The following is a 23739-nucleotide window of genomic DNA, read 5'->3' on the forward strand; positions in this document are numbered from 1 at the left end:
AGTGCCCTCCCTGCACCACATGGCACAGAAGTTTTCACTAGGAAAAGACAAGCATTGGTTTCTTTCCCCCAAATCTAGATATCATGTGTAACCTTGACGATGTCAGGGTAATAGATACCATCAGTCTAATTCCAAGAATTTCACAGAGAACTGCCCTTGCACATAGGCAGTCAGCATTTGAAATCTTATACCACAAAATCAAAAACCTGCAGTTAACAGAACGGAAGGAATCAACACACAGACGAAACTATTTTCAAAAGTAACAGAGTGAGTTCCCCAACCCTGGAAGTATTCAAGAATCACGTGACCCAGATGTTACAGAGGGAATTCATACATCTAGGCGGTTCAACTAGATGGTTATCAATGGTATCCAAATCTAGACATGCACCAAGATGTAGGGAATTTTGGAAAAGTGCGTATTACCAGGCCCGATGCCATATGGTCAGATTCATTAGGTCTGGAATGGGACCTAAGGAGTCTGTAATTTTCAAAAAAATTGCAGCTATTCTAGTGCCCACCACCCCCAGCCCAGGACTGGGACTTTTTGCACAGGATAACTTCCGTAGCTCCTTTATACTGGAGAGGCTATGATCTCTTGCCGAGGCGATGGGCCTCATCTACCACATATTTACAGGTAGAAAAATGCCAGTGTAGATTGCTTGTCACTGGGGAATGGTTTTTACCCCCACACAATGCGGTGGTTTGCATATTTGCTGATGTTTCCCCCAAAAGCACGCGGGAATGAATCATTATTGAAACAATTTACTTTCAGTTAGTGCATGAATGCCTTCCCATGATGCTCTGATGCTTTGTTTGTCCTCCTATAAAAATTATTTATGACCCAAGTGTGATCTTTTAAATCAGAATACTTATTCCTGAAATCAAAGCTCTAGCATGCTAATGCAAGTAGAAACCTTGATAATTTTTCAAAGCCACGTTGAATATTCAAAAGCTGGAACTGAAGGAAAGGAGTTAACATTAATTAATATTTGAAGCAGTAAAATAAAAGCAACAGTGAAGCTAATTTTGCAGGACAATTAATCATGAGTCTTGCTAATTACACATGGGATTTTGCAAATGATTTTTTTCTCAGGTAGCAAAGTAAAAATGATAATCCGCTACCCATCAAAATCATTGGCTTCTCACCAATGTCCCCAGCAAGAGCAATTAGTGGGAACAGTAGAGACCTGGTAATTGCATGTCAAGAGAGGAGAATGTGAGAAATTTAATTGCTCTAAATAAAGACCACTTGCTCATATGTACACCTGATTGTCCAAAACAACTCTGCAAGCTGGAGCAAGCGTGCCACCACCTCCAGGTGCCCACATAAAAATAACTCGGTGGAAGCAGTGTGTTCCCAGCAACCCATGCAGTTTCTGCAAGAAAATATCAATATGCCTTCACATTCTGAACTGCAGTGTCATCACTGGAATATAAGAACTACAAAAAAAAAATCGCCCACTTGGGAAAATGTGCATATTCTTTATATTTGCCAAATATTTATTGCTGACATTTTTTTTTGAGGAACTTTAACTATCTACAAGGTGCCAAGGGCTTCAAATTTACTGAATTTTAGGATCACCAATAAAATGTTTTTAACAAGACATCTCAAGAGGGCATAAAATTAAAAATTACCATATTCATGAGTGTAAGCCTCTAAGATTGCAATGCTATAAACTGGATGTTTATAATTTGCTTGTGGCTTTCTTAATTAAAAACTGGTAATTAGAAACTCAAGTACTATTTTTATACTTCATCTTCTACACTTTCCATGCTACTGTTACTTTTCAGTTTAATATATGTACACATGGATGCACACAATTGCAAATGATCAATAATATTTAACTGTGTGTCTAAAACCTAAATGATGATGGATACATTTAAATATTGCTTTCCAAGAGATTATTATTCCAATGGCCATGTCGTGGCTTAAACATTTAGTTTAAACAAGACAGCTACCATTTCTTGCTCTTCCAAACATGCATCATTTACTCTCATTTTTAAGCCGAATTGCTGAATTGCCTTCCAAGTAGCACTGGTATCTATTGTCTGCATGCCTAGCCTTGCATCTTTAAGTACACCATATTGAGTACACCACGCACTTCCTGCCATTAGCTTTGTTGGCTGGGCATTCAGCTCGGAGCAGTAACCTTAGCTTACCGCCATACCTTCTTTGCACGTCCAAAATTGTACACATGGCTTACTACACCAGGACTACTTAAAAGCAACTCGGGAGGGCTGCTTCCTTCACTGAATTACTAGCAGATCACAGGTGTGTATCTGGCTCCCGGAGGTGACTCAGGTAATAACACTAGGATGGTGATTTAAATGGTTAGAAGCTTTACCCGGGAAGGCCATCCTCGCAGTCCTATCATTTTGTAGACAGTGCTCACAAATGGCAAATTATTTAGTCAGCCTCCTTAAGTGATTGCTTTTGATTTTTATGATGTTTTAAAACAGCAACCTTGGAAGATGGGTGCTTTCCTGTCCAGGCGCAACCATGGTGACATCTTCAATTAGAAGTCCTTCTTCGAGTCATATGTCATATATATGTATCTCATGAGACCTTAATCTAACCTACACTTTTTTTCTTCAGACATCAGTTTGGGACCGAAAAGGATCTAAGTCGGGAACAATCATTATTTACTTAGAAACATTACCGAGACACAAAAGAACATGCCATCCACTTTTGTAGGAAGATTTTTGAGAGGGTCTAGAATGAAATAACAAAGAAAAGAAAGCCGTGAGTGAAACAAAGCTTACTGGGTAAGAGCTTGATGGCTGTATCTTGGGTGGCTCTAGGAAGTCTGATGCGAGTTATAAGATGATTATCTACAAAATGCATAGTTTTTACAGATCAAGACAACAAGTACATACTATTATTCTAAATTTCTAAAGAGCAAAAGGAGTGAAGTGCAGAATTCTCCAACTTTCTTCCCTGAGCTGCTAAAGTCCTTTGAGCAGCATTTAGAATGCTCACATACATATTTTATTTCCCGGGTTGTCTGGTGTTAACACCAGGGGCTTGCTAAAGTGCTATTTATATTGCTGCTCATTACTGGGCAGGAGAAGGACAAGGAAGCTTTTTGATCAAAATGTGTAATTTCCCAACATTAAATGTTTATAAAAGGGTGTTACAGTAATAAGGGGTTAGGTGTGCCAGAAGTTTCCAAATCAAGGGCCAAACCATTTCAGAGTGAATTTGGCATAAGTATGCTTAGATTCCAGCTACCCATTAAGGGAACCGAGTAGAGCTTGGCTTGACCTTTGCCCCGCACAACTCCCAGGACCTTTTGTGGCTTTTCTTGACAATAGCATCTGCAGACATATTGGTAATTTTTAACACCATGGCAGACTTCCACTGTAACAAAGCAGATCTATTATATTGGCCCTTTGATGGAGTTTATGGTGCCACATCAATTAAATGAAGCAGAGACAGTGAGCTGACTTCCTATCACCCATCATTTGGGAAGAGAATCAACTTTCTGCACCCATATCAGTTTAGCATCTATCTATCTATCTATCTATCCACACACACACAGGGAAAGAAAGAAAGAAAGAAAGAAAGAAAGAAAGAAAGAAAGAAAGAAAGAAAGAAAGAAAGAAAGAAAGAAAGAAAAGGAAGGGAAGAAGAAAGAAAGAAAGAAAAGGAAGGGAAGAAGAAAGAAAGAAAGAAAGAAAGAAAGAAAGAAAGAAAGAAGAAAGGGAAAGGAGAACAATAGTACCAAAAAATGATGAAGCTGAACAACCCAGGGTCAGTCACTTACACTCCTGGGTTTCAGTTGCCTCCTTTGGTTTTAGACCAGATCAGAGGTCCTTAATCTGAATTGCCTAGATCCCCTGGGGGATCCACTGATGGTCTTCATGATATCCATGAATCCCCTGAAATCCTGGACCAAATACTGCATGTTTGCACCTATACATATTTTCAGGGTTCAGCTTTATAGCTTTTATGAGATTCTCAAAAAAGATCGTGATCCAATAAAGATAAAATCTACTGAAATAAATGGTTGCTCAGGCCTCTTGCAGTTCTAGTTTTTTTTATAGTAAGTCACTATTATAATCCTGTTTCTAAATTAAGCTGCTCCAAAAAGGCTCTCTCTTGTCCAAAGACGCCTAGAGCTCAAAATCTTGTTTTAATTGTATAGTTTCATATCATTGCCTTCCCTATAGTCTGCATGCACCTAGAAATTTGACATCCCTCAACAAATACTTGACAAGACTTCACTTTAGTTCTCATTGTCTAATGCTCCTTCCATGGTACAGTACTTCACTGAGCTGTTTAATAACCTGAAGGAAGAAAAAAGAGATGAGCACTTTCCTCCATTGCTGGTCCTTGAACATCTTGATGACCTGAGTAGTAACAGATCATGTGAGTCAGTAATACCGATAGGGCTGGTGAGTTGGCTGACGTTAGCTATACTGTTATTGTCATCACATTGCAAATTTTATTTGTCTAATCAGTTGTTAGAAATGAACCATTACTGTGGTCTCCACGCTGGACAGTCTTGCCATGTTCTTTCTACGCTCTTAAGGTTTCTTCAACCAGTATGTCATAGACTTCAAAATGGCTGCTAAAACCAACATGACCTGTATCCATGTTAAAAAATAAAGGGAGGGGAATGTGGGTGCCTCAGCTGGTTAAGCAGCTGACTCTTGATTTCTGCTCAGGTCATGATCTCATGGTTCATGAGATCGAACCCCGTGTTGAGTTCTGCGCTGACAGCTTGGAGCCTACTTGGGATTGTCTCTCTCTTTCTCTGTACCTCCCCCCTCCCCACTCTCCTGCTTTCTCAAAAATAAACAAATAACCATTTTTTTTTAATAAAGGTATAGGAAATTCAAGAAGCTGGAAAAAATGATGGAATTTGTGGATGAATGGGCACTTGGGACTCCATGGAACTAACTCTTCAAACACATCCAATGGCATGAAATGAAAGCACATGCCATGGATTATTCACAATAGTTAGAGAGTCTAAGGGTGCTTGCTCTCATATAACAGAAGTAGAATTTGAAGGGTAATCAAGGCAGCCAAAGAGAAGCAGGTAATTTTTAAAAATAAAAAATATTACAAAAACACTTGGATTCTTAAATGGTAGGTTCTAATGTTTGAAATGTAAACACGGAAGTGTCCGTCTCTTGAATTGTAAATTGGAGGGGTGACCTAAATGGCCCTCTTCAGCATCATCATCCAGTAAGTAAATCGCTAAAGTCAATAAAGAAGACGTTTGCTCTTGGGTATGAAAGATAAGGAAATAGGTGGTGGGCAGATGGTAAAGTGAGAAGTTATGGCAGGAAGACAGGAACACACAGGATACAGGAAGGTGCGGTGGCAGCGTAGGGGCAGCATGGTCTCATTCTGTACTCTTGCAACTCCGTGGCTAGTCAGGGCTGGCCATGGTCAGTAGGTGATCAGGTATTCAAGGAGAACTTAGGTATTGCAGGGAAGAATTGCCACCTAGTATAGAGGTTAGTGACCTCCAGTCCAGGTGGTCTAGTCCACCCAGCATGAAGTGGATACAAAGTGATATCTTCTCATGCAAAACTTTGCCTGCAGACCCAAAGAAAATAAAGCTGTCAGGCTTTTATTAAAATAGTTGGTCTCCAACATAAGTTTCCAACAGAGAGAGAAGTACACTGTGTGTACTAAGGCAAAGACAGCCCCCTCTGTAAGCTGGGGCATGGTGGGTCAATGAGCAGGGTTAGGTTCTTGCCACTGGAGACTGAGAAGTGCCTTGGGCCACCCACAAGAGGCCAGGCCTGTGCCACCCACCTGATGATTTCCCAAGGGCTGTGAGCAAAAGCCCAGTTGCCTTTAGAGTCACTATGCCCTGAATTTAAAGGAAAACACTGTTCATAGACCCAGAGAATGATTAAGGGGAGAAAGAAGAGAAATGATTAAGGGGAAAGAGGAGAAACCATGATTACAAACATCAGGGAGAACTGCTGATCCAGCCTTCTTTGTCTCTTCATTTCCAAAAGGTATCATCTTCACAATCAAGAAACCCCTTCCTTGTGCAGTAAAGCGGGTCAGCCTGAGCCAAGCCATCATCTTTCTAGACCATTATTCACTCCCCTTCCATCTGCCACTTGAACAAAACATCTATGCTTTCTGCTTTCCTATGTCAACCTGTCCTTTTGGGGAGCTCTCATTTTAGAAACAGCTGTTTCATGTTTCTACCCACGTTTCTGGTTCTCTTCTCCTCGACCTTTTTAAACAAGCTCTTGGCCTGTGTTCAAATGGGGAGCACTTAGAAGGAATGGTGTAAGAGAAGAGCACTCGGGACACTGAGAAGAGGTGGCCAAACAAGAACAGGAGGTCTGCCAACACCCATGGAGGCCCCGACTCCAAGAAGAACTTGGCCATTGTTGCTCGGCAGATTGCAGATCAGGGTCTAATACTCTCTCTTCCCCTCACAAACTGTAAAACTGGTTGAGATTCCTCAATATGTGATGTGTAATTCTTCATTACTAATATGGAAGAAACAGAGAGACAAGTTATTTCCTGATATAAAAGATATGTTTTCAGGGCACCAGGGTGGCTCAGTCAGTTGAGCATCTGACTTCAGCTCTCAGGTCATGGTCTCACAATTGGTGAGTTCAAGTCCCATATTGGGCTGTCTGCTGTCAGCACAGAGCTTGCTTCCTCTGTCTGTCTGTCTGTCTCTCTCTCTCTCTCTCTCTCTCTCTCTCTGCCCCTCCCCTGCTCTCTCTCTCTCCCAAAAATAAATAAACATTAAAAAAAATAAAAATAAATAAAAGATACATTTTCTTTCTCCTTTTTGGCTTTCTAAATGTTGGATTACATTTTCATGTGTTTCCACCTCACTCTGCCAGAGACTATGTGGTCAGTGAAGTCTTTATTAAAGCATTTAAAATACTGCAGAAGTCTGCATAGCAGTTTAGACAAATTCGCATCCTATGAGGTATATATGCAATTAGTCAAAACAAAACAAACAAACAAAAAAACAATGTTTTTTCAAGGATAAGGAGACTTGCAAGAATCTCAAAGCATTTTGTAATTATTACATTATGAGATGGAATATATATATATACGTATATATACATATATATGTATATATACGTATATATATATATATATCTTAATGGCTAGCACCAGAATTTTCCTTAGGGAGTAAATTACCTTTGTTTAGAAAAATATCTTGCAAGCTTTGAGGGGGTGATGGTTAACCCCAGAGGACCTAGGGTTAGCAGGAGCTAAGGTAACAAAAGAAGTAAAATTGCTTTTCAGAGGGAGGGAGAGAGAAGGGGAAAGGAAACCAAGGGACAGAGAAGCAGGAGGATGACATGAGATGGGACTTGAAGATTGACACGATGGTAAAAAAAAAAAAAATAAAAATATCCCCTGTGGTGGTGGGAGGCAGGGAGGGACTCTTAATTAAGAAGGAAATGAATAAATTCAACTTGAGGTTATTCACTTTGCTGTGATGTAAACCCCTTCCGTGTCCCCAAAATCTCAGGTTAAGTGTACTGAATAGTCGTGGATTTCTTTTCTTTTGGTAGAAATCAAGGAAGGGATCTCATCTGTGTCTTATGCTGAGGTGCTGGGGTTAGGATATCAGTTTATGAATAGGGGAGGGACACACAATTCAGCCCCAAACACTATTGTTACATGCAACAATGTAGGTGAACTCAAATGCACTGTGCAGAGTAAAATAAGCCAGTGTTTAAAATTTTTTTTAATGTTTATTTATTTTTAAGAGAGAGAGAGAGCATGAGCAGGGGAGGGGCAGAAAGAGAGGGAGACACAGAATCCAAAGCAGGCTCCAGGCTCTGAGCTGTCAGCACAGAGCCCGACGCGGGGCTCGAACCCACAAACAGGGAGATCATGACCTGAGCTGAAGTTGGAGGCTTAACCGACTGAGCCACTCAGGCGCCCAACCCAGTGTTTTTAAAAGGCTACCTACTGTATAATTTCATTTACTTGATACTCTGGGAAAGCAAAACTCCGAGGGCAAACAACAGATCAAAGGATACAAGAGACTGAAAATGGGGAAGGGTTTGAGAACAAAGGAGTAGCACGAGGTAATTAGAGGGTGTGGGGTAATGAAACCACTTGATAACTTGATTGTGGTGGTGTTTACACGATCCACGCATTTGTCAAAACTTACAGAACAATAGGCCATATAATAGATTTCCCTGATGTAAATCAAAAATTTATTGTAAAAGCATGGGTTCTAAAGCAGAAAAAGTAACAGTCTGTCTCGTTAGAGAAAGATACACAAGTAGAGCAGACGAGTGAGTGATGTGTGGAGTTTGCCCCCATTGTCATACACGACCCCCAACCGTCTTTTCACCCCTTCTCCTCAGCACACTCAAACTGAACTCCTGAAATCCTGATTACAGAAACAGGGGTTACTTTGTGTTTTCAGGGCTTCCTCGCAAGGAACATTCCTCTGAGGAAGTCAGGGTCTGGCGGCTTCCATAGGTGCCAGGTCTCTGCAGCACCCATCCTGACTCCCAGGCTCGAAGAAGAGAACCACTTATTTGAAATCCCCAGGGACAGGCACCTCGCTCCCCTCATGACCCTCTACTTCTGCTCTCCACGAGGGCAGAGATCTGACTCTCACTCCCTAGCCCAGGCCTGCCTTCTCCTCCTGTCCTTGTGTGCCCAAGCCCCGCTGTTTGTGAAGCCAGCAGCCCTGCCATACTCTTCTACACGGGAGGAAACCGTTATTTTGGTCATACTGATATTCATGGCTATTTGGAATAAACCATTATCGCCTCATGCAAAGCGTTGATAGTGCAGTCTTTTACTTGTATTTCTTTGTTCATTTATACGTTATCCACTACCCAAAACGAGGGTGGCCTTAGTTCACTTTTATCAAATAAATAAATAAATAAATAAATAAATAAATAAATATTTATTGAGCTCCTACCATGTGCTAGGGACTGGAGGTATGGGATGAAATCATTGTCCCTGATCTAGGCCTTACAATCTAATAAGGCAGATGAAAGAAAAAGATGGTTATAATCTATTACTGTACAGGCCATGCACAGGCAAACTCAGGCTGTTCTGGAACTTCAGAGAAGGGGTATATATGCCAGTCTGGATATCAGGGAAGCCTTCAGAGAATTGGATCTTAAAACATGAGCTGGAGCTAACCAAGCAAAGAGGAGTGAAAAAGGATACCAAAAAAAGGTTGAAATTGTTCAATAAGGCTAGGACACACAGGATACACATGGGAGAGCAGTTGCTGAGAAGAAGGCAAAACGCAGATCATGAAAGGCTTTACACTCCCTCTGAAGGAGTTTATTCAGCAAGCAGGTGCATGGCAAGGTCAGATTTAGAAAGGTTTCTCTGGCAGCGCTGTGGAGGATGGGTTTGGCAGAGAGAGGCATGGAGGCTTGGAGACTGGGAAACACATTTCTGCAATCTTCCACGTAAGAGGAAGTGAGTGGATAGACCTAGACAGAAGTTAGGGAGATGAAGAAAAGACAGAGTCAAAGTACAAGGTAACTTTGAAATCAATTGTACCCTAAGTGCTGAACGGAGCCCAGACAACTGCAGATGCTTTACCTGGACTTCTGATCTAGATATGAAAATAGTTATTATATAGACAGTTCTAACCTTGTGATAGCCCATATTGTTCACTGTGTCATTCATTCAATGTTGATAATAAACATGTGCATTCACTGATTTGAAGTGAATTTCAAATGTCTATCCACTCATTTGAAGATTTCTTTTTTTTTTTTAATTTTTTTTTCAACGTTTATTTATTTTTGGGACAGAGAGAGACAGAGCATGAACGGGGGAGGGGCAGAGAGAGAGGGAGACGCAGAATCAGAAACAGGCTCCAGGCTCTGAGCCATCAGCCCAGAGCCTGACGCGGGGCTCGAACTCCTGGACCGCGAGATCGTGACCTGGCTGAAGTCGGACGCTTAACCAACTGCGCCACCCAGGCGCCCCTCATTTGAAGATTTCTAAGGCAACATTTAGAATTTAAAAATATAAACTCTGGAATCAGACAAAACTCGCTCTGGATACTTCCGAAAGATGTCTATTTCCTAAATCATCATACAGCAAAATTGGGGCATATATTTCCAGGAATTTGAATGCATGTATAGATTTGTGTAACCACCACCACAATCGGGAGACAGAACAGCTTCGTCACCATGAGAAACTCCTTGGTGCTGTCCTGTCCCACCCGTAATGCCTGGCAACCTTTGGTTGTTTTTCTCTCCATCACCATAGTTTTTATGTTTTCGAGAAGGCTATATAAATGGAATTATACAGTATGCAGCCTTTTGAGACTGCCTTCCTTCATTCAGCATGCTGCCTTTGAGATTCAACCATCCTGCCTCATGTATCAATCAGTTCACTCCTCTGCGTGCTGAGGAGTATCATGGCTGTGCCAGTTTGTTTTCCCATTTCCTGTTTGAGGGTTATTTGGATCGTTCCCAGTTTGGCGATTATGTATAGAAGTCGGTTTTGTGTGAGCGTAACTTTCCATCCTCTCGAGTAAATATCCAGGAGTGGGATTCCTGGGTTACACGATAAATGTATTAACGTTAAGAAACTCCCAACTGCTCTCCGGAGTATATTCTGAATGCCCACCAGCCAGGTATGACAGTTAAGTTCCTCTACATCCTCTCCAGGACTGGCTGTTGCCAGAATTCTTTTCTTAGTCCCTCGAATAGGTGTACTTGTTTAACCCAGCTCATGGGGATTTTCTCCTATGTTTTTTTCTGAGATTTTTATAATTTTGTGTTTTACATTTAGATCTGTTACTCATGTTCATTACTTTTTTTTTTTAAAAAAGCATGCAGTTGAGATTCAGGTTCTTTTTGAGCTTATGTATGTCCAATTGTTTCATCATTTGTTGAAAAGACTGTCTTTTCTCAATTTAATCACCTTCCAGTTTGTCAGAAATCACGTGTTCGTATGTGAGTGGGTCTGTTTCTGCACCCACATCCTGTCCCACTGATGTGTGGGTCTGCCTCTTCACCAACGCCACGGTCCTCATTACTATAGCTTGAGAGTGAGTCTTAAAACTGACCAGTGGGATTACTCCAAGTGTAGTATTTTCTAAAGTCATTTTAGCTCTCCTACTTCTTTTCCCTTTCCACATAAATTTTTAAATTGCTTACTGATGTCTATAATATTCTTGCTGGAATTTCTATTATAATTGCATTCCATCTATAGATTAGTTTGGGGAGAATCAGCGTCTTGTCTATGTTGAGTTTTCCAACCCATAAACAATGATATGTTTCTCCATTTATTAGGTCTTCTTTCTTTTATATTATCAGCATTTTTAAATTTTCAGCATGTGGATCCTGAATATATTTTCCTAGACTTACATACTTTTTGTGCTGCTGTAACTGGTGTTATTTTTTAAATTTCTAATTGTTCATTGCTAATATAGAGAAATATAATTGATTTTTATATGTTGACTTTGGAGCCTGCAACTTTGCTAAATTCACTCATTAGTTATGGAAGTTGTTTGTAAATTTCTTGGGATTTTCTATATAAACAAACATGCTGTCCTTGAACAGGGGCAATTTTATTTCTTCCTTCCCAATCTGTGTGCCTTTTATTTTTTCTTGCTTTATTACACTAGCTAGGACTTCTAGTATAATGTTTAATAAGAGTGAGTGGTATGAGTGAAAATCCTTGCCTTTCCCCCAATCTTAAAAAGAAAGCATTCTGTCTTTCATGATTAAATATTCAGGGTTTTCTTTTACTTTTTTATAGATGTCCTTCATTAGACTGAGAAAGTTTCTTTCTATTTCTAGTTTGCTCAGAGTTTTTGTCATAAATGCAGGCCGAATTTTGTCACATGCTTTTTCTGTATCAATTTATATGACCATGTGGTGTTTCTTCTTTAGACCGTTAATGTGATGAGTTATATTGTTTAATTTCAAATATTGAATTTGCTTTACATCTCTAGATAAATCCCACTTGGTCACCACTCATCATTCCTTTTACATATTGCTGTATTAATTTTGTTAATTTTTAGAAAACTTTTTATTTACTTATTTTGAGACAGAGACACAGAGAGAGAGCACATGCACATGTGCACAAGATGGGGAGGGACAGAGAGAGAGAATCCCAAGCAGGCTCCATGCTGTCAGCACAGAGCCTGACATGGAGCTTGATCTCACAAACTATGAGATCATAACCTGAGCCGAAATCAAGAGTTGGACACTTAACCAACTGAACCACCCAGGCACCCCTCATTTTGTTAATTTTTAATTGAGTATTTTTGTCTATATTCATGAGGAATATTGGTCTGTAGTGAGGTTTTTTGGTCTGACTTTGGTATCATGATAATACTGGCCTTACAAATTAACTTGGAAAGTGTCACTCTTCTATCATCTGGAACTCATTGTGGAGAATTGGTTTTATTTCTTCTTTAAATGTTTGGTAGAATTGACCAGAGAAACCATCTGAACCTAGAGATTTCTTTTATGGAAGGCTGGCTGTTTGTTTTACTACAAATTCAATTCTTTTAATAGTTACGGTTTAATATAATAGTTCAGTTAATCAGATTGAATTTAATAGTTAAATTCAGGTTATCTATTTCATCTTGGATGAACTATGCTAATCTGTGGTTTTTGAGGAGTTGATCCATCTCCTAGAAGTTGATGACTTTATGTGTTTAGGGCTGTTTGTAGCATTCCTTGTTACCCGTTAAGGTCTGCAGGGTTTATAACACACACTCTCTTTCATTCCTGCTATTGGTTGCTTGTATCTTCTCTTTTTTCCTTTGTCTGTCTTACTAGAAGCGTACCAATTTTATTGATCTTTAAAGAACCAGATTTATTTTGGTTAGTATTTGCAAGGCATATCTTTTTCCATCCTTTTACTTTTGGTTTGTTCGTATCATTATATTTGAAGTGAGTTTCTTATAAACAGCATAGAGTTGGGTCATGTCTTTTTCATCCCTTCTGATTATTTCTTTTTATTGATGTGTTTTGACTATTGACATTATTGGTATGCTTGGATTTAAATCTGCCAGGGGCACCTGGGTGGCTCAGTCAGTTAAGCATCTGACTTTGGCTCAGGTCATGATCTTGTGGTTCATGGGTTCAAGCCCTGCGTCAAGCTCTGTGCTGACAGCTCAGAGCCTGTAGCCTGCTTCCAATTCTGTGTCTCCCTGTCTGTCTCTGCCTCTGCCCCATTCACACTCTGTCTCTCTCTCTCTCTCTCTCTCTCTCTCTCTCAAAAATAAATAAACATCAAAAAATGTTTTAATCTGCCATTTTCCTACTGTTTTCTGCTTGTTCCCTTTGCTTTTTGTTCCTGTTTTACTTTTCTGTACTCTTGAATTATTTGAAGTCTTGATATTCCATTTTGATTTATCTTTTTTTTTTTACTATGCCTCTTTGTATATTTTTTAGTGGTTACTCTAGGCCTTACAATATACATACCTAACTTTTCAAAGAATCAATATTTTGCCACTGCCGGACTAAAGGAATTTGCTACCACAGGCAGACTTTCTACCTCCTCCAGTTTGTATTATGCTTGTCTATCAGACTACATATATGTACTTGAAAACCTTTTCAGACAATAATTTATGTTTTCAGTGGTGAGCAATATTTTAAACAACTTAAGAAGATAAAATGTATTACATATATCCAGACATTTCCTGTTTTACTGCTCTTTTTTCATTCCTGATGTTCCAACTGTCTTCCTGCTTCATGGTCCCTCTGTCTGTGAGCAATTCTTTGAAAGGAGGTCTTCCAGCAATGAATTCTCTGAGTCTGCCTTTATCTGAGAATAGCTTTATTTCACCTTCACCCCTAAAAGATATTTTCACTTGATATAGAATTCTAGGTTGACAGTTCTTTATTTTAAGCACCTGTTATGAAATGTTCTGCCACTTCTTTTTGAACTTCCAGGCTTCCGATGGGAAACACACACAATCTAACTGATGTCTCCATAACAAATGCATTATTTTTCTCTGGCTGCCTTCAAATATTTTTTTGTTTGTCTTTAGTTTTCAGAAGTTTGATTATGATATGTCTGGGCACTGATTTCTTTGGCTTTATCATATTTGGGGTTTTCTGAGCTTTTTGACCCTGCAGTTTTTTGTCTTTTGCCAAATTTAGGAAGTCTTCAGCTGTTATTTCTTCAAATAATTGTTCAGCAACACACTCTCTTCTCTGAGACACTGGTCACACAAATGTTAAAATCTTTTGTTTCTGACCTATGGGTACTTGATTTCCTGTTCATCTTTTAAGTTATTATTTATGTGGTTGTATTAATATCTGCCATGTCTGTAACTGTTTTCATTGCATTTGCTTTGTTTCTTTTTCCCTCATCTGTCTGCCTTCTCTGGTTTATAGCATTTTATAGGATTCCACTTTAGTTCCTCTCAGCATATCTCTGCATAATTACGCTTTAAAAAATTGTTTACCTAGAGTTTACAATATACATTTTTAACTAATCAAAATCCACCTTTAAAAAACACTATAGCACTTCATGTGTAATTCAGCTACCTCATAATAATTCCCAATTTGTCCCTCATATCCCTCATAAAATTGCTGTCATTTTTTTCTCTTATTCCTATGCTATAATAACTCAATATTGTTACTATTATTTATCTAAATAGCTATCTTCTAGGTCAATTAAGAATAAGAACAATGAAAGATTTTATTTATCTTCATTTATTCCTTCTTTGACTCTCTTACTTTCTTCATTTAGAGATGAGTTTCTGACCTATCCTATCTTCCTTCTGCTGGAAGAATTTCTTAAAACATTTTTTGCCGACCAAGTCCTTTGGTGATAAATTTCCTCAATTTTTTGCTTGCTTGTTTGTTTTTGTTTTCGTCTGGCAAAGTCTCTGTTTCTCCTTCACTTTGAAGAATAATTTTTTTGAATAGAATAAGAATTCTTTAGAATATTCTATATTCTATAGAATAATATATAGAATAGAATAAGAATAGAATTTTAGGTTTTTAGTTTTGGTTTAGGTTTTAGGTGGTGTTTTTCTTCCACTCCTTTCTTAGTTGTATGATTTCTGATGGGAAGTACACTGTAATTTTTATCCTTGTTCTTCTATAAGTGGAGCGAGATTTGTCCCCTCTAGTATCTTTTCAGATTTTCTTTTGTCTTTGGTTTTCTGCAGTTTGAATATGATATGTCTTGGTGTATGTTTTTTGGCATTTATTTGGCTTGCTATTCTCCTATGTTTCCTGGATCAGTGGTTTGGTGTCTATTAGTTATTGAAATTTCTTGACCATTATTACTTCAAATATTTCTTTTGCTCCACTATTTTGCTGCCATACTAATTATGTATATGTTCTACCTTTTGACATTGTGCCACACTTCTAGATCTTCTGTTCTGTTATAGTTTGTTTCATTCTTTTTCTCCTTGCATTTCAGGTTGGAAAGATTTTACTAATCTATCTTTAAATTCATGGATTTTTTTTTTCTCAGCTACATTAAGTCTACTGATGAGCCTAAGACTTCTCCATTTCTGATACATGGCTTCTGATTTTTAGCATTTTCTTTTGAGTTTTTCCTTAGAGCTTCCATCTCTCTGCCTACAGTACTCATCTGTCCCTGCATGTTGTCTATTTTTTCACTAGAGACCTTCATACGCTTATCATAGTTATTTTAAATTCCCTGTCTGGAGACACCTGAGTGGCTCAGTTGGTGAAGTGTCCAACTTTTGATCAGCTCAGGCCATGATCTCAGAGTCATGGGATCGGGCTCTGTGCTGAGCATGGAACCTGCTTGGGATTCTTTCTCTCTCTCTCCCTCGCCTGTCTGCACTCACTCACTTGCTCTTTCTCTCTTAAAATAAATAAATAAATAAATAAATAAATAAATAAATAAATAATAAAAGTACTGACTCTTCACACGGTACTTTTAAATAAATAAATTCCCTGTCTGATAATTCCAACATCTACATTATACCTGAGTCTTATTCTAATGATTGCTTTGTCCCTTTACACTGTTTTCTGTTACCTTTTGGCATGCCTTGTGATTTTTTTTTGAAAGCAGACATGTTACACTGAGTAATAGGAACAGAGGAAAATGTGCCTTTAGTGCAAGAATTTATGTTAATCTAGGCAGGAGTTGAGCTGTGTTTCATGTTTGCTGTAGCAACAGGTGCTAGACGTTTCAAATTCCTTTAGTGTCATTGTTCTGCCATTGAATGTCCCTGAATTCTCTTGCTAAGAGTCTGTGTCTCACAGTTCTTGCCACTGTAATCCAGTTATACTGGAGTGCTGTGGTGTAGTGGTAAAACTTCGAGAGAGGAAGCACATCTATAATCCTCCAATTAAATCTGTCATGCGGCAGACTTGTGTCTCCTGGCTGTGATTTTCACAAGTGTTTCTCTGGTGGAGAAGGCCTTTCATCTTTTCCCCCACATGCCTCCTATTCCCTTCCTTGGCTGGAGTGTTCCATTCCATTTTGTTGAGGCTTTGACCCTTGGTGACTATGATTTTTCTCCCTTAGGTGAGACAGGAAGGCTGGAGGGGGGTGGAGTGGGAAGAATTGCCTTCCTCTACTTGGAATAAGTTTTTGGCCAAGCCCTTTCCCCTGTAGAGTGGGTGTTTATTACAGAGAAGGCTCTGGCTTTATTTTATGATGATTATTCTTCCTCTTCCCTGCCAAAGCCGCAAGATGATCTTTTTCAGATATTTGTTGTGAGAACTTGACGGGGCTCCTGGAGGTAAAGTCCATGAAAGACTGCAGCCCCCTAGGAATTCCTCACTGTCACACTCATCCACATTCAACCTCCAGCCATTTGTCAAAATTACCATCTGAGTGATATTGCCAGTTTATGGCTCCAGTGGCTTTTGCTTCAGGCAAGCAGGTCTCAGCTGTGTCTCTCTGGATGCACCTGTCACTCTAGACTTGGGGATGGTGTTTAGTCCTGTGACCTCAGTTCTGAAGAATCCAGGGAAAATTAACTTTTAATTGTTTCAGCTTTTTCTTGTCATAAGAATAGGAGTGGTGACTTCCAAGCTCTTTATATGCTGGAGCTAAAACTAGAAGATTCCTTTCCATTTCTGTTGTTTAGCTTGGATAATTTCTATTGATCTATCATTAGGTTCACAGACTTTTTACTGTCAGTTTCATTCTCTTATTCAGCCCATTGTCCTTTTCAGGTTTTTTTTTTAATTTCAGTTCTAAAATGTCCTTTGGATGCTTCTTTATGCCTTATGTTTCTTTGCTAGGACTTTCTATTTTTATATTCATTTCAAAAGTGTTGCAGTTAATTATTGGAAGGTTTTTATAATAGCTTCCCTGAAGTCTTTGACAGATTATTCTAGCATCACTGTCATCTTAGAGTCAGCATCTGTTGATTGTTTTTTCCCCCGGGTAAGCTGAGATGTTCCCTGGTTCTTTGAATGCCACGTAATTTTGAATTGTACCTGGACATTTTTAATATTATGTTATGAACTTCTTGGTGTTCTTTAATTCCTATGAGGCTGTTGACATTTTTGTTTTAGCCAGCAATCAATCTAGTCAAGTTCAGGCTGCAAGAGGCAATCCCTTTCCTGTGGGTTGAGGTTCTGGTGTGTGTTAGGCTTTAACAAAGCTATTCTGTTCCATCCCATATGTGCGCCACCCAGTGGCCAGTATGGGACCCGGGCAGCGTCTGTTACTTTATCCTCCAAGTATTGTACATGGTGATCAGAACCAGGTCCATACATGCAGGGTGGGGCCTGGGGTTTGTAAATAATTTTATGGGGGTCACTTCCCATAGCTTCTTCCTCTTCATGATCTTTCGAGAAGTTTTTCATACTGAGAACTCCTGACAAAATGATTTCCTGTACTTTCTGTCCTCTGGCCAGAAAACTGGGACTTTAGTTACTCTAATAGCACAGCAACAGGGGTTTGCCCTATTAGACAACTCTCTTGGACCAAAGCTCTATCGATCAGAGAAGAAAGTTTCCCTCTCTCAACGTTTTGGCTCTCAAACCCACATCACTACAGGATCGCTTGAAGAGTAGGGTGCAAGATGATGGAGAAAAGATTTTGTAAAAAAGAAAAATGGTTAGGGACACCCGGGTGGCTCAGTCGGTAAAGCGGCCAACTTTCGCTTAGGTCATGATCTCATGGTTTGTGGGTTTGAGCTGTGTCGGGCTCTGTGCTGACAGCTCAGAGCCTGGAAACTGCTTCAGATTCTGTGTCTCCCTCTCTCTCTGCCCCTCCCCTACTTGTACTCTGTCTCTCTCTCTCTCAAAAATAAATAAACATTTAAAATATTATCAAAAAAAAAAAAAGAAAAATGGCTAATTTCCTTACTCTGAGTGTTAGGAGTCTCCTTTCCTGATATTCAACCTAGATTTAGAGTGTTTCTCCTGAAACTCTCTCTGCACCAGAGTGCCCACTTCCGGGTTTCGGACCCCACTGAGTTCAACTGGAGAGAAAAGCAATAGCCCATTCAGTGGCACTTCAAATCCCAATCTTCTTTCCCAATCTGCCTCCTACTATTCATTTTTCAGAGTCATCAAGTAACTGTTCCATGCATTCTATCCAGGTTTTATGACTGCACTCAGAGAGAGAAACAGGGTAGTGTGTACTTAATCTTAAAGAGAACTAGAATTTACTAGATACTTAAAACTGGGTAATTCCCAAGCCTCAGTCTCTTCATCTATAAAGTAGGAATGACAAGAATCTTTGTGACTAGAGTTTGGAGAGAGCCAAGGAGACGAAACATGTAAAGTATTTAATTCTTAGAACATTAAAATGTGCCCAACAAATGTTAGCTGCTGTTACTATTTTCATTAGTTACTATTGCTGTTTTTGTTGCTGCTGCTGCTGCTGCTGCTGTGGCAAAACTGAGAAGGAACCTAGGAAAGCAGTAGGAAGAGGCAAGAGAAAACTAGTATAATTAACAAATGTGAGAAGAGTCGAGGAGACTCTGCATTGTATGTCTCACACTTAAACAGTTCATTTATCATTTTGCTTTAATCATGAACTATTGAAGCTACACGAACAGTATGCCATGCAGCCATCTTTAGTTGTAGGTGACAACAATGTGTTACTGTGTTACTCTACACGCTAGGTACACAGATGGACACTTTAGTCCTTCTTTACTGTCTTCAAGAAAGATAAAGAGGAGAAAGGCATCCCCGTGTGTCACCTTCTGGATGAGTATACGGAGGTAATGGAGGTGGGTGTGAAAATAGAAAAATCTTTATACCCTCTTCTTCTGCCTAATTCACTCACGTACAAGATAGCTTTACGTGGTCATTGCCTCTGGTGCAAAATTCATCCATTGTGCCCAGAGTCAACATTTTTAAGGTAAGAACAATAAATAGCTCTTTACTATTTATGTAGTGTCCTTTAGGTGTTATTTAATACGTTATAGAGCAGTGCTAATAGATTGTAAAGGGCGGGTGGTGGTGTCCTGGAAACGAATCCAGATCTTCCACTTCATTCATTCTTAGGTAAACAACTGCTTTTTACATGTCTTTGGATAAAAGTTGACTTTTCCTGGAACATAACTTTGATATACAATGTGGCTTTCTTTACTAAGGCTCTTTGCCATATCCACAGCCAATATATTCCACTCGAGAGCATCAAAGCAAAAAAAGAATGACATCTTCCTACACATGCCCATCGGCTTAGCTCTGGTGAATTCTTTAGCTGTGGGTATTATATGGTAGAATGAATAAGAATTTTTTATTCAGACAGAATTGGATTTAAATTCTGGCTCCCCCGCTTCTCATGCATTTGAACTTGGGAATGTTACTTCAACTCTCAGAAATCACCGTTTCCTTACCTGTAAAAGGACGTTAATAATACTTAGCACAAAGGGCTTCCTTGATTATTAAAAACAATATGTGTAATATATGTATGGTAGGTACGTAAACAAATTTATAGGACACTGAAGGCATTTTGTGTAAAATGCAGATACACCATTCATGCCCACTTTTTAGAGTTTAAAAAATATTTTTTAATTTATTTTAAGAGAGAGAGAGAGAGAGAACCTGTGCAAGCAGGGGAAGGGCAGAGAGAGAGAGAGAGGGAGAGAGAGAATCCCATGCAGGCTCCATGTCAAAGCAGAGCCTGATGAGATGCTCAATCCCATGAACCTCAAGATCATGACCTGAGCCAAAATCAAGAGTCGGATGCTTAACTGACTGAGCCACCCAGGCATCCCCTTTTATTTTAGAATTTAGATTATTTCAGCAAATGTTTATAATTTACTAATCTTTGTGGTTATGACAATCCACCCTAAAATTCGCTTTCCCATAGAAAAGCAGGGATAAAAAGCAGGAACTTGTACAATGCTAAAGATCTCTTTAATGTTTCATTAACAACAGCAGCTCAGTGTTTGGAAAATAATTGTGATAAGTGGAATTCACTACAAACAGAGGACCTTGTGCCTTCCGTAGATGCCCATCACTTGGATGACTTACCTAATAGTACTTTCTTACCTAGTAGTAGTATTAGGTAAGTAGTAGACTTACCTAATAGACCTTGCTTTGTAAAGTCCCAAGTACAGCCCCTAACATCTTTGGACCCTTAAGAATGAAGACTGTAACAATAGCCACTGTACTCAGGGTGAGCACTTACTACACGTCAGGGCTCTGCTCAGCACTTAGCTGACATTGTCTCACAAATCCTCCTGACACCTCTATATGCTGGACCATTTTACAAGTGAGAAACCTGATGCTTAGAACCTTTAAGGAACTTACCGATGGGGCATGCAGTTAATGCATTGCCAAGCAGGAGTTCAAACCCAGCTCCTACTAGCTCTAAACCCCATGCCCTTAACCACTACACCACCTAGAGATTTTTCATTTTCTTACCCCTTGCAGGTTGAGTCTCACTAATCAAAACTAAACATTCTAGACCTATGAGGCATTGGTTACATTAGATCCTACTGCATTTATCAACAATTATGGACCAAAGCTAGTTTTTTTTAGGCACAATAGAGATCAAAATCCATTTCAACTCCAAGGATCTTTCAAATTCCTTTGTCGCACTTGAATTTTGTTGAGTTAAACAAAGGGGCATTCACCTCGAATGTGATTTCTTTTTTCTTAGAATGTTCCTAACAGTATTTGTCTCAATGAAATCTTCACAACATAAAGAAAAGAGGCAAAGAAACTGACCCCTGCTATTTAAAGACTTGAAGACAGTTCATCCAAAGTATTCTTGGAGGGCAACATAGCTAGAAACACTGAATTAACACTTTGCATTTAAATATCCCTTTACAATACATAAAACACTTCTGCAACTTGTAGGGAGTAAGGTGTAGTATATACTACACAATCTCTTCTAAAAGAGGAGACTTGACCTTAAACAGATTAAGTGACTTGCCAAGGTTACGTAACTCTTCAGGTTGTGCGTCAAAACTAGAACCTGAATCTTCTGAATCTAGGCCCAATTTTCTGTAAGAAGAGCAAGCAGTAGTGGTATTCCCGGGAATGTTAATTTAAGTAGAAATGGTGACTACTGGAGACATTCTGTGCTATAAAACATACACTTTAGTTATAATTTGGTGGGGGGTTTTATTTACTGGTTAAGATATTAAACAGCAACCCTTGTTATAATTATATAATTACAGGACTATGGTATTACGATCATTTTATAATTCAGAGAAGTTTGATACAAAAGGGTAACTTGTGGGGCGCCTGGGTGGCGCAGTCGGTTGAGCGTCCGACTTCAGCCAGGTCACGATCTCGCGGTCTGTGAGTTCGAGCCCTGCGTCGGGCTCTGGGCTGATGGCTCAGAGCCTGGAGCCTGTTTCTGATTCTGTGTCTCCCTCTCTCTCTGCCCTTCCCCCGTTCATGCTCTGTCTCTCTCTGTCCCAAAAATAAATAAACGTTGAAAAAAAAATTTAAAAAAAAAGGGTAACTTGTTCATGGAATGATAAAAATGAGTAACAAATTTCAGATTATGGCCACTGGCATTTTAAAGGAGGCCCTTGGCCAAGTTTGGGACTGATGCAAGATGACCTCTTCTTTTACATTATCAGCTATATGGCACTTTCTTAAAACCTTGGCTTCAGTCCATCATGGGCTGTTTTGGAAGGAAATGTGTAGCACATGCTATATTAGTCCTCATTTCCCATTTTGGGGAAGAAAAGAATCATTTAATATACATGTGAGCTTTTTACGTACATAAAATGGTTAAGAGAATTATGTTGGGTAATGGAACATTGCACTTTAAGATTTACACACTTCAAAAAGAAATGCATTAGACATGTTAATATGCCTAAATGCACAAAAAGAATTTAAATATGACAATTAATTTATCACCTGTTGACAAATAACATTTTATACTTAATGTTAGAGGAAAAATATTTTTCGTGAAGTGGCCAATTCTAATAAACATGCCAAATGTGTCTGTAAATAAAAGGCGATAATGTTAGTCAGCACCTTATAAACACTCCGAATTCAATCTACTCTAAGTGATGTGAGCACTAAGGAGAAGGGTGATGAGAACATGATGCCAGAAGGAAGAGCTATAGCTAACTAACTGGGAGAGGGTCCGGGTCTGAAGACAAAGGCATGCGTGGTTTGGCTCACCTGTTTTGCTCTCCTGAAGCTACGATTAATTTTCAAGAGGAAGTCACAAAACATATATTATATCTGAGTGTTCTCAGGTAAAGACCTAAAATTCCCAGGCTTTCTCACAGGCCAGGATAAAGGGGTTGTTAGTAGAAGCATTTTCCTTTTAAGAGGAAAAAAAAAAAAAAAGCTTGTGTTTTGACTATTAGGCATAATTTCAAAACAATTCTGTATGTTTGAGAGCATAGATTATTATTAGCTTTTAGCTAGTAGCTGTCTAATAAATCTAATGAAGAAATCAATAAAATTGGTTCCTGGGCTATTTTTCTTTTTAAAACATATATTAATGATTCTCCATATCATGCTATGACCATTACATGACCAAGTGTACAATGAACGAATATCACTGTGAAATGGAGTTCCCCCAAAAAAGGGGAGAAGGATGAATGATTGCTTTAATGTGAGCAGACTACCTATTCCTCAACATTAAGTTCATTATATTTTTTTAAAGTTATTCAGAGAAAATCCATCTTTTCCCTCAATATCGTGAAGTCAAAGAGGAGAAAGATGGGTTTTCTCTGAATAACTTTTCCCTCTTCAGCTTCATAGTATTGAACTAAAAAACAAAAGTTTCTTTGTCATCTACAATGATTGTTAGAATTTATCTGGATTTTTTGGAACAAAAATTTCTGTTACCCAGCATCCTTTTTTATCCACAAGACAAGGTTAATTGGTATTTCGTGATAATGACCCTAAAGTGGAATAAGATTCTTATAATACATTAAATCAGGAATAGATTATGGCATGTATCATTTAGAGCTAAGCACACTGTATCCTAATTTGAACTATCTGAGTATTTATACATATTAACGTTATTTTTCAGAAAAATTGGTGCATCAAACATCCAAGTACGAGGACCTGACCTGTTCAGTAAAATGGTCATATTTGACATGTGGGCATACCTGGAAAATCTGATTACTTGATTTGGGATTCTGGTTCTGCTTCTTATTGGTTGTGTGACTGTAATCAAGTGATTGCCTCAGTTTCCTCATCTGTAAAATGGGATTACATTAGTACCTATTCTATAGGATTGCCATGAGGGTATCAGGTCATGTAGGCAGAACAGTTAGCAAAGATGGGCACAGGATACACACTCCAAAAGAGCATTAATATGTTACATTGGTTTTACTACTATGGGAAAATGAGAAAACAGCTACCCATGTGTGTAGTTAGGGAGAAACTGAACAAAAATATTCTCAAATGGAATCAACACAAGGAAAG

This window comes from Prionailurus bengalensis, chromosome C1, assembly GCF_016509475.1.
Source record: "Prionailurus bengalensis isolate Pbe53 chromosome C1, Fcat_Pben_1.1_paternal_pri, whole genome shotgun sequence".
NCBI classification, from domain to species: domain Eukaryota; kingdom Metazoa; phylum Chordata; class Mammalia; order Carnivora; family Felidae; genus Prionailurus; species Prionailurus bengalensis.